Here is an 8591-nt window from a genome sequence, read left to right on the forward strand (position 1 = left end):
TCAGATGGGGGCGCCACACTGCGTTTCCTGTTTTGTTGCCTTTCACCTCTCCGCTGACAGAACGCGGTGTGTTTTCACCACTGGCATGGCCCGCCGGTGCCGTGAGCCACGGCACGGACGCACAAGCACACACACACACACACCCTCAGTGCCACTAATACACATTAACACACACACACACACAAACACACATGCGCCACTTTGTGAATGCGTAATCATGCTACGGTCCACATATAGGTAAATCAGGCTAGTTTATGTGTGCGCCTTCATAATAGCCATACTCATGCACACACACACACACACACACACACACAATTCCTGTCTGCGAGGGTTAGGGGGAGATCATTGCAAATATCAGACGGTGCAGACGCCATCCCCTCACAGCGCAGGTAACCGTGGCGACAGAAATTTCCCAAAATAAAGAGATTAGCCGATTATGTGTGCCCAGAAACATGTAAACAATCCAACCAGATCAATACAAAATATATTTCGCCGTCAGGAGAGAGTGACGAGTTATCGCCAAGGGAACGCCACTGTTTCACACTCTTCCCCCCTCCCTTGCTGTGGATTTCCTCTTTCTGGGAAAACGCAGATCTATATTCTACTCATCTTTCCTTAAAATCCCTTATTTCATTAGCAAATTGGTTGATTTGGGAGTGAAGCAGTCGTTTATCTGTGTCATTATATTAGATCGCCGCCCCCACATTTAAACAAACACCAATAGAGTCACAGTGGAAAGGCGTTTTAATCTGGTTGATCGTTCCGGCCGGCGTCGGATCAAGGCAGAACGTGTCCGCTTAGTAAAGGGAAATGGAGGCCAGACGCTTTGGGGAAACGTCATACTTTGGATGCAAACGTACGATTTTTATCATGAATTTAAAAAATCCACATTTCCTGAGCAGCTTGGTGCCTTTAAAAGCAACACTAGCTGGATTTCACTCTTCGACATATTTCACTAAACGAGCGCCACATTAGCAAATTATAGGTGTATGCCTCTGCACCTGGTATGATTTAAGGGCCTTTGTACCAGATTTTATCGGTGCCTTCTTATCTTTTCCCTCGGATAATTTATTTATGATTGAAATAGATCTGCACTGACGCTGGTTTATGAAAGGGCCAATATTGTGCGAGTGTGGCTGTAATGTCGGCCGTCATCAAATTAGACAAACGGCCTCACAGAGTTCTGCCTCATAATAAAAATACTGTTTATTCCAAAGTGTAGAACTCGTGTCCATCTGTAAAACAAACAAACAAAATGAGCTGAAGGGCTTCTGTACAGTTTCAAGTTGTGTGTGTGTGTGTGTGTGTGTGTGTGTGTGTGGGGGGGGGGTGTTCTTTTTTTGCCACGCTGTGAAGATGGCAGCATTCTTTGGGGGGCAGTAATCCAGGGCATATATGCCAGTGCTGACAAACGTCTAGTGTGTGTGTGTGTGTGTGTGTGTGTGTGTGTGTGTGTGTGTGTGTGTGTGTGTGTGTGTGTGTGTCTGGGTTGGCGGGGGGGCGAGTGTCACTGATCCCTCACAAGGCTAAATTTACCCAGGAGTGATGGTGGCAGGTGGACTCGGCTGCGACAGGGGGTTGGGGGGTGCATTGGTAAAGAACTGGACCCGGTTTCAGATCAGACGGAGATCGGGGGCAAACGCACAACCCAAATCGGGGTTTCTATTCAAAGCCAGCTGGTCTGGCTTTAGCACATGCAGGACATTTCTTACAGAATATTTAATTTTTCAGTCTCTTCTTTGTCGCCAGCACAGCTACCTTTCCTTTCTTTTTCTTTTTTCTGTTCTTTTTCGACTGATTGAGCTGGGCCTCACTCAGGACCGCAGGGCGTAAACTTCCTGGGGAAGCAGAGAAACGGCACGGGTGAGTTTCTACAGCGCACCTTATTCCCTGTCCTCCTTTTCCCTCCTCTTTGGTTCTCACTCTGGTTCTGTCAGGGGCCCGGGATTGAAACCATGACCTCCCCCTTCCCCAATCCTTAAAATTTGCTTAATCCATAATTTCGATCTCTGACCTTTGCTCTCACGCTCAACCGTTGCCTTTGAGATTCATGTCAAGGTGTCGTTGGGTAATTGTCTTATTATATGTTATGGGGGGGGGGGGGGTTGCTATGTTTCGTGATTGACGTCTTTGTCGTGAAGCCCGTAAAGAAATGGATATTCCAGTGTGAACAGGGTTGAAGGATACAGTTAATTGGTGTTTACTTTGAATTTTCCTTGTGCTGGAGAAAGTAGAAAGTCAACAGTGGAGTTTTAACTGTGCTGAAGGAGGAGCCAAGTCCCAGCTGTTGCCAATCACCTCAGGAGCACTTGGGGAATAGCTGATTGGGGCCGCTGGAGCTGTGTGTGTGTGTGCGCGTGCTTGTGCGTGTGTGTGTGTTTTAGTTTTAAGCGTCTACATTTTTATTTCTCCGAGGCATGACAAATGGTTTGAGTTGCTAAAGTGGAACTTTATATCGTGTTGTTTCTCTGTTTCTAATTCTTCACAGTCAGTTTAGGTTACTGGTACTTTTAAGGGTAATTGCTTAGAACATCTCATTGCACAATCTGGAATTATCAGCGAGAGGAGAGAGCGGAGACTTTTAACGCGCCGTTTGCTTTACAAATGGCTCGCTCCCTCAAGGTAGCTACCGAAAGTGGCAAACACACACTTCAGTAGCGATGTGTGTCACGCAGTTTGGCTTTTAAGTGAGACACGCAGGGCGACATGTGAAACGAAAGAGGAGGGATTGTCATATTAAATGAAGGCAGCGCGGTTTTACCTAAACCAACTGGTTTCTTAAAAGTCACAAGGGGCAGAAAGGTTGTCCAACAGAGGGCACGCGTCCCAAAACAACCCGGAGGAATTTCATACTCAAATAAAAGCTTTGTTTGGTTTTAATGAGACGGAGAATAACTCTTTTTTGGGCATTTTCCTTTAACATTTGAAATGACTGTAGTTCTTGGACTCGATAGGAAGTAAAGTAATATTATCCCTGAATTTGATATTGTCATATTCTGGACAAAAATAACTTTCTGATATTGTCTCTTTATCCCTTTTTAAACCCAATAAAATCTACCACAGCAGCTGTTACTAATAATCAGATTAATAGATGTTACTACTTATACTTATTTAAATACTTATTGCCGAGTCTGACTGGTTGTCGTGTACGATCATGTCATTTATTGCCTACGTGAGGAGACTTACTGTCCTCTGGCCGTTCGCCCCGAGAGACAAGACCTGAGAAACTTTGACCCAGTTTACAGGAACTGCCCGGTCCGCACTTATTAGCTTTTCTGCCCCCGAATTCCACGGCTTTGATGGTTTGCAGAGTTGAGGAAAGGTGTTGTTTTCCCTCTCCGCAGGGTGGCCAGCGCTCTTACGCAGTCACCTCTCTGCCTTTTGAAACTCGCCTCGCTCTGTCATCACACCCTTCCACTGATATCAGCTGCGTTGTTGCTATGGTTCGCAAATTCTGCAATGTCAATCCTAATTGAAATAGATTTCAACTGACTTGACCAATCTGACCTTAAATACCATTCATGCTGCAAAAACTCAAATCTGCTCTATTGTATCAGTGTATATTATTGATTATATGTATAGGTTATTGCTGGATGCTAGAGTTATGTTGGCACTTGTTTACTGCTGACAGAATGCTTGACAGTAGTTGCCATGGTTATTTCGACATACCCGCTGAACCAGATGCTCTTGAGCTATATTACTGGAGAAAGTTCATTTCATTTTTTTTCAAACAAATTATCTCCGAAGCAAGCTGCATTGCACATATGGAAGTACTCTCGATTGCGACGGAATGGAAAGGACAAGTATCTTCGTCCTGCTGTAATGTCTTAGAATAACAGCGTGGTCATTTTGCTCTTATTTTTCCTTTTCATTCTCTTCTATCCTATTTATTATTTAATTTTGGAAGATTTCCAGCCACTGTCTGGCCTGCTGTACGAAAAAAAAAATGTTTCCATCTACCCCCTCTGAGCAACGTTAAGGCCAGCAAACAGTGTGACACTCCGCCGCCGCCGCCGCTACGGAGCGTCTGCGTGCCAGGCCCGCCTAAATCTACAAAACACGAGTGCTGGCGCGAGGCAACTCTTTTGATCTGCAGCTAATCTCAGTTGCCTGCATCCCCTCTGATCGCGTCTGAATAAGAATGAGTCGAGGGTGATCCTGGAGGCACAAAGAGCTTTAGACGCCGCTGCTCCTCTGCTAGGCTCTATTGTGTAACATGGGCCTGGTCGCTAGGCCTCGCTATCACACATCAGAGCTGGGATTCCGACATTTAGACGCGCATTATATCCCTCTCCGTTTGAGTTTCTTTCTCATGGAGATGTTATCAGCTGCTTGGTGAGAGTGTGGGAGAAGTTGCATAGCTGTGCTGAGTGATTTTTAATTGTCAAGGGAACCGGCTGAGGTCATCAGCGGCAGGAGGGAGTTGTGCTGTGTAATGGTTACTGTGCAAAATGGAAACAGTGATGAATTCAGGCTCTGCGGGCTGTAGTTTAAATGTGTTTAACCTATACAGATCGCTGTGACACGCACCTTTGCTGAGAATGGAGGCGAACTAATGTAAAGTTACATCTAATTCTCCTCCGCAGTGTTTGGATATTTTGTCTCAATGTAAAATTCTCATTGGGCTGTCAATTCTTCTTTAGCATATGAGGTGTTGTAAAGTACCTATCAGTGTTGACTTTAAGGTAGAACAACACAGAATATACATTTTCTGATCATAAATGTTTTCTATGTAGAGCGACTTTGTGTCAACATACAAATATGTACCAAAACAAATATCATTTCAGCTCATTTAACTTTACAGCGTACTATAGCTGTTCTCTGTTTGAGCCATTTATACATTATTTTCATGATGACCATGGAACGCCTGGGCATGTGGTATCTTTTCCATTGCTGCATACTTAACTCTAATAGTGTGTCAGACAGCGCTTTCACACCACTTCAGGAAACACCGGTGGGCGCCGCTTGAAGAGAGACAGAAAAATGTGAACATTGGCATCTCCCCTTTATAGGCACAATTAGAAAATGGCCAACGAGAAACAATGAAATAACTGTGCCTGAGCCGGAGCAGCTCGGAGCAAATTACTTTCCAACCATTCAAAAGGAGGAAAAATTATTAGCAGAAAGTGGGTTTTTCCCCCTCACATGAAGCAATCTGGAGACAAAGAGAACTTTGAGCCGCCGTGCAGGCGACAGCGTAGCCGTTACTCTGCAGAATGTCACGGCGCAGAGACAAGACGGCATGGGGGAGAGAGGGATGAGCCTGTGACAGGGAGAGGATTTAAAATGAAATAAACTAGTTAAAATGTTTGTGTGAGGGATAACGGTGACTAATATTTAATCTCTGTTATAGCAATAGTCATTAACTTGAATGTTTACATGAGTCATAATTCCAGTAAAAATTATAATATTACGTTATCCACCAAACTGGAAATGTGCAATATTGTGCTAAGGAGGATGTAGAGCTCCCCTAGAGGCAGCACCTGTAATGACATGTCTGTCACTGCACCTGTAAAGCAGCAAAGTGAGGCGATCGTATGCAACACAACTGTGATTCTCCCTCTCCACACCCCAAACAGCTTGTGACGGCTTCATCGCCGACTATAACTCCCTCTTAACTATCTTAGTAACATTTGGACGCTTCTGCTAGATATCATTGTCATTAATTAGATTAAGGTGTTGTTGCCCCAACTCTTAATTCAGTTTGATCCCTATTGTAGGAAAATGCAGCTCTTAATTGGGAATCTTGAATGTCTCTTCTGTCATGATTAACAGATCAATCAGCATCTGAATAATTTAGCTTACTCTTGTGTCTTTGACCCTCAACAGTTTCATGTGTCCCACACAAAGATTAGCGTGAAATTTCTCTGTGTGTGTGTGTGCTGGTATGGATGAAAGTATCACAAAGTGAAGGAGCAACAGGTTTGCTCATCAGCTCGCCCAGCAGTCAGCACAGTCACAGGACCATGGGGCTTTTCCTATGATGTAACTGGAGTATCATGCACAACAAAGGGAGGACTTGTTGTTCAGCTTGTGCCTCATCCATAATGCATAAAAGGTGTACAGACAGAATACTGTTGGTTAAACACGACGCGTGCAAATCACCAACGATGTCTCTGGCTTGACTCTCGTCTGTATGAGGTCGTTGAGAGCCTTTAAAGTCTCACGGTCCTGCTGACTTTTGCATTTTAAAGTCTGTTTTGTGTTTTGTATGGATCCAATTGGGTGTGATTCTGAAACTGATCCATAAGGACAAGCAGGTAACAGGAAATAGTTCTGTTCATTCCATCCTGGCTAAGCTGAACCGACGCTCAAACCTCTGTGATTTGACAGAAATATGAGTCACCATTATGAAACCCAGCAAGTTATGATCACTACAGAACTTCTCTAGTTGCATGGAATGATTTACATTTTTTCCAAACCCACCCACAGCTGGACGATGCCAAGATAAAAAAATCACTGATATGTTGTATAAAGTGTTGGAGAATAAAAAAGAGAGGCTCACTTCACTGCTGTTTAAATATTAGATTATAGAGTTATAGCTGCAAACAACCACTCAGTAAATTATTGTTATGTGTAAGTAAACACCCCAGAGTGCTCATATACGTTTGGCCTCTACTTACAAACACTTTAAACACAACGATAATAATGTTTCTAAGCTAAATTTAGAGCGGGGGGGATGTTTCCTTTTTATTGCAAAATAAACTCATTTCAATGTACAAATATAAATAAAAAAAACCCTGAATCACCAATTTTATTCTTACATTTTGCAATATCAGGACATACGATTTCAGTTAATTAAAAAATGATCTCCTCACCTTTACACCTCTAATTATAATGTACAGAGGTACAAGCCTACAACTATAATTACTGACGATATTACCCTCTGATTTTCATTATAAACCTTATTAATGCGGAGCTCCAAATCGTGTGTGATATAATGCTGTGGGTGAGACCCGAGACCCCAGCCAGCTCAGCGAGGCAATGTCTCCATGCGTGTGTGTGTGTGTGTGTGTGTGTGTGTGTGTGTGTGTGTGTGTGTGTGTGTGTGTGTGTGTGTGTGTGTGTGTGTGTGTCTGTGTCTGTGTCTGTGTGTCTGTGTGTGTGTGTGTGTGTTTCAAGGGGAGAGACAAAATCCCCTAAAACCAGAACCCAGATCAAGCTGATCAAGGCCTGGATTATAGGAGTGAAGGTGAACAAATGCTGGTGTACATGAATTTAAGAGGTTGCGGGTAAATAGATTTGTTTTAGGTTGTTGTTTTTTGTGAATTTGTTCATTCTCTACATCAATTACAGTCAAATATGGCAAACTGCACATATTCTAAGGCTGATATTGGCTTGAAATATGTTTAACGTGGATTAGCTGCTGATTTGTTTCACCCTGATCCCAACGACAATGAAATATTCTTAATCAAGCCATTTAATCAACATTTTTTAATAGTTTTTGTTTGTTTAGATTCCTCATTTAAAGTACCACCGCAACCCGCTGTGCACAACAACTAAAGTGCAGCATGATTGCCTTTATTTTACCATCCCGACTGCAATAAAAGTCAAGAGGAAGACGTCAATTTTATTATGATTGAGGTATCCGCTGTAAAGCTTTTTGGATCAGGGAACGATCTATCATATGTGACTCCACAGAACTCAGATCTATGAGCCAGCTGAGCCTGTGAGTTCCTTTGGCCTGCAGGTCTCTCTGTACCCCCCTGTGAAGTGTTTGGTCGTCACATCATGTAGCATCAATCCAATGTCAAAACACCAAATGTCTCTCAAATTCATTTGGGAACCAAGACGTGGTGAGTCCCTGAAAGCGGTAAATACCAGATAAAGCTGGAAGCATCCTCTGACATATCTGACAGACAACAAATCTGTGTGTGTGTGTGTGTGTGTGTGTGTGTGTGTGTGTGTGTGTGTGTGTGTGTGTGGTACCGCTTCTGTAATAGCTGGCTAATTCTCGGGAGTGGCGCAGCAGAGTGCTTGACAACATCATCGACTGTGACAGGCAGATTGTGTTTTCACGTGAGCATGATCGACAACAGATTGCAGAGAGCCCGAGCTGTTCCTGTTTGCCCTGGAAATGTGTTTGTGTTTATCTTTTTGCTCGTGAGCAGCATTCCTTTCTTTCTCCCCGTTACAAAAAAACACACATTTCCACCCGAGCTGCTACATGTGTGTGTGTGTCTGCCTGTGTGTGACACATGCTGTGAATTGACTGCCAGGAGAGACTTAAGAAACAATCCAATAAGATCAATATCAGCAAACCGCACTTATGTGTTTGACTTCACATCGCGTCGCCGTTCCCCCCTCTCTCTCTCTCTCTCTCTCTCTCTCTCTCTCTCTCTCTTTTTAAGCACTGCTGATGCCAAACCTCATGAAAATGCATTTGCCCTAAAGCCTAAAGTGTGTGCGTGTGTGCGTGTGTGCGTGTGTGTGTGTGTGTGTGTGTGTGTGTGTGTGTGTGTGTGTGTGTGTGTGTGTGTGTGTGTGTGTACATGCTGTGACATATTTAAAATTACATAATTGTTTTGGTAAACTGTTGATTTTACTTCACCAGGCTTTGATGAGCCTGTCAACCCCCACTTACACACACA

General features: G+C 43.6%; 1 long non-coding RNA gene across 1 annotated transcript in view; it reads left to right on the forward strand.

Moving 5' to 3' along the window:
* The first annotated feature begins 1612 nt into the window (after window positions 1-1612).
* LOC143008112 (uncharacterized) overlaps window positions 1613-8591 on the forward strand; it is a 7684-nt gene continuing 705 nt past the window's right edge. The window contains exon 1 of the long non-coding RNA XR_012964552.1: window positions 1613-1863. This is a non-coding gene — a long non-coding RNA (uncharacterized LOC143008112). The remainder of the gene's footprint in view (window positions 1864-8591) is intronic.

The sequence above is a fragment of the Genypterus blacodes genome, unplaced genomic scaffold, assembly GCF_046128005.1.
Source record: "Genypterus blacodes isolate CSIRO-AG114 ecotype Tasmania unplaced genomic scaffold, CSIRO-AGI_Gbla_v1 ptg000099l_1, whole genome shotgun sequence".
In the NCBI taxonomy this organism is placed as follows: Eukaryota; Metazoa; Chordata; class Actinopteri; order Ophidiiformes; family Ophidiidae; genus Genypterus; species Genypterus blacodes.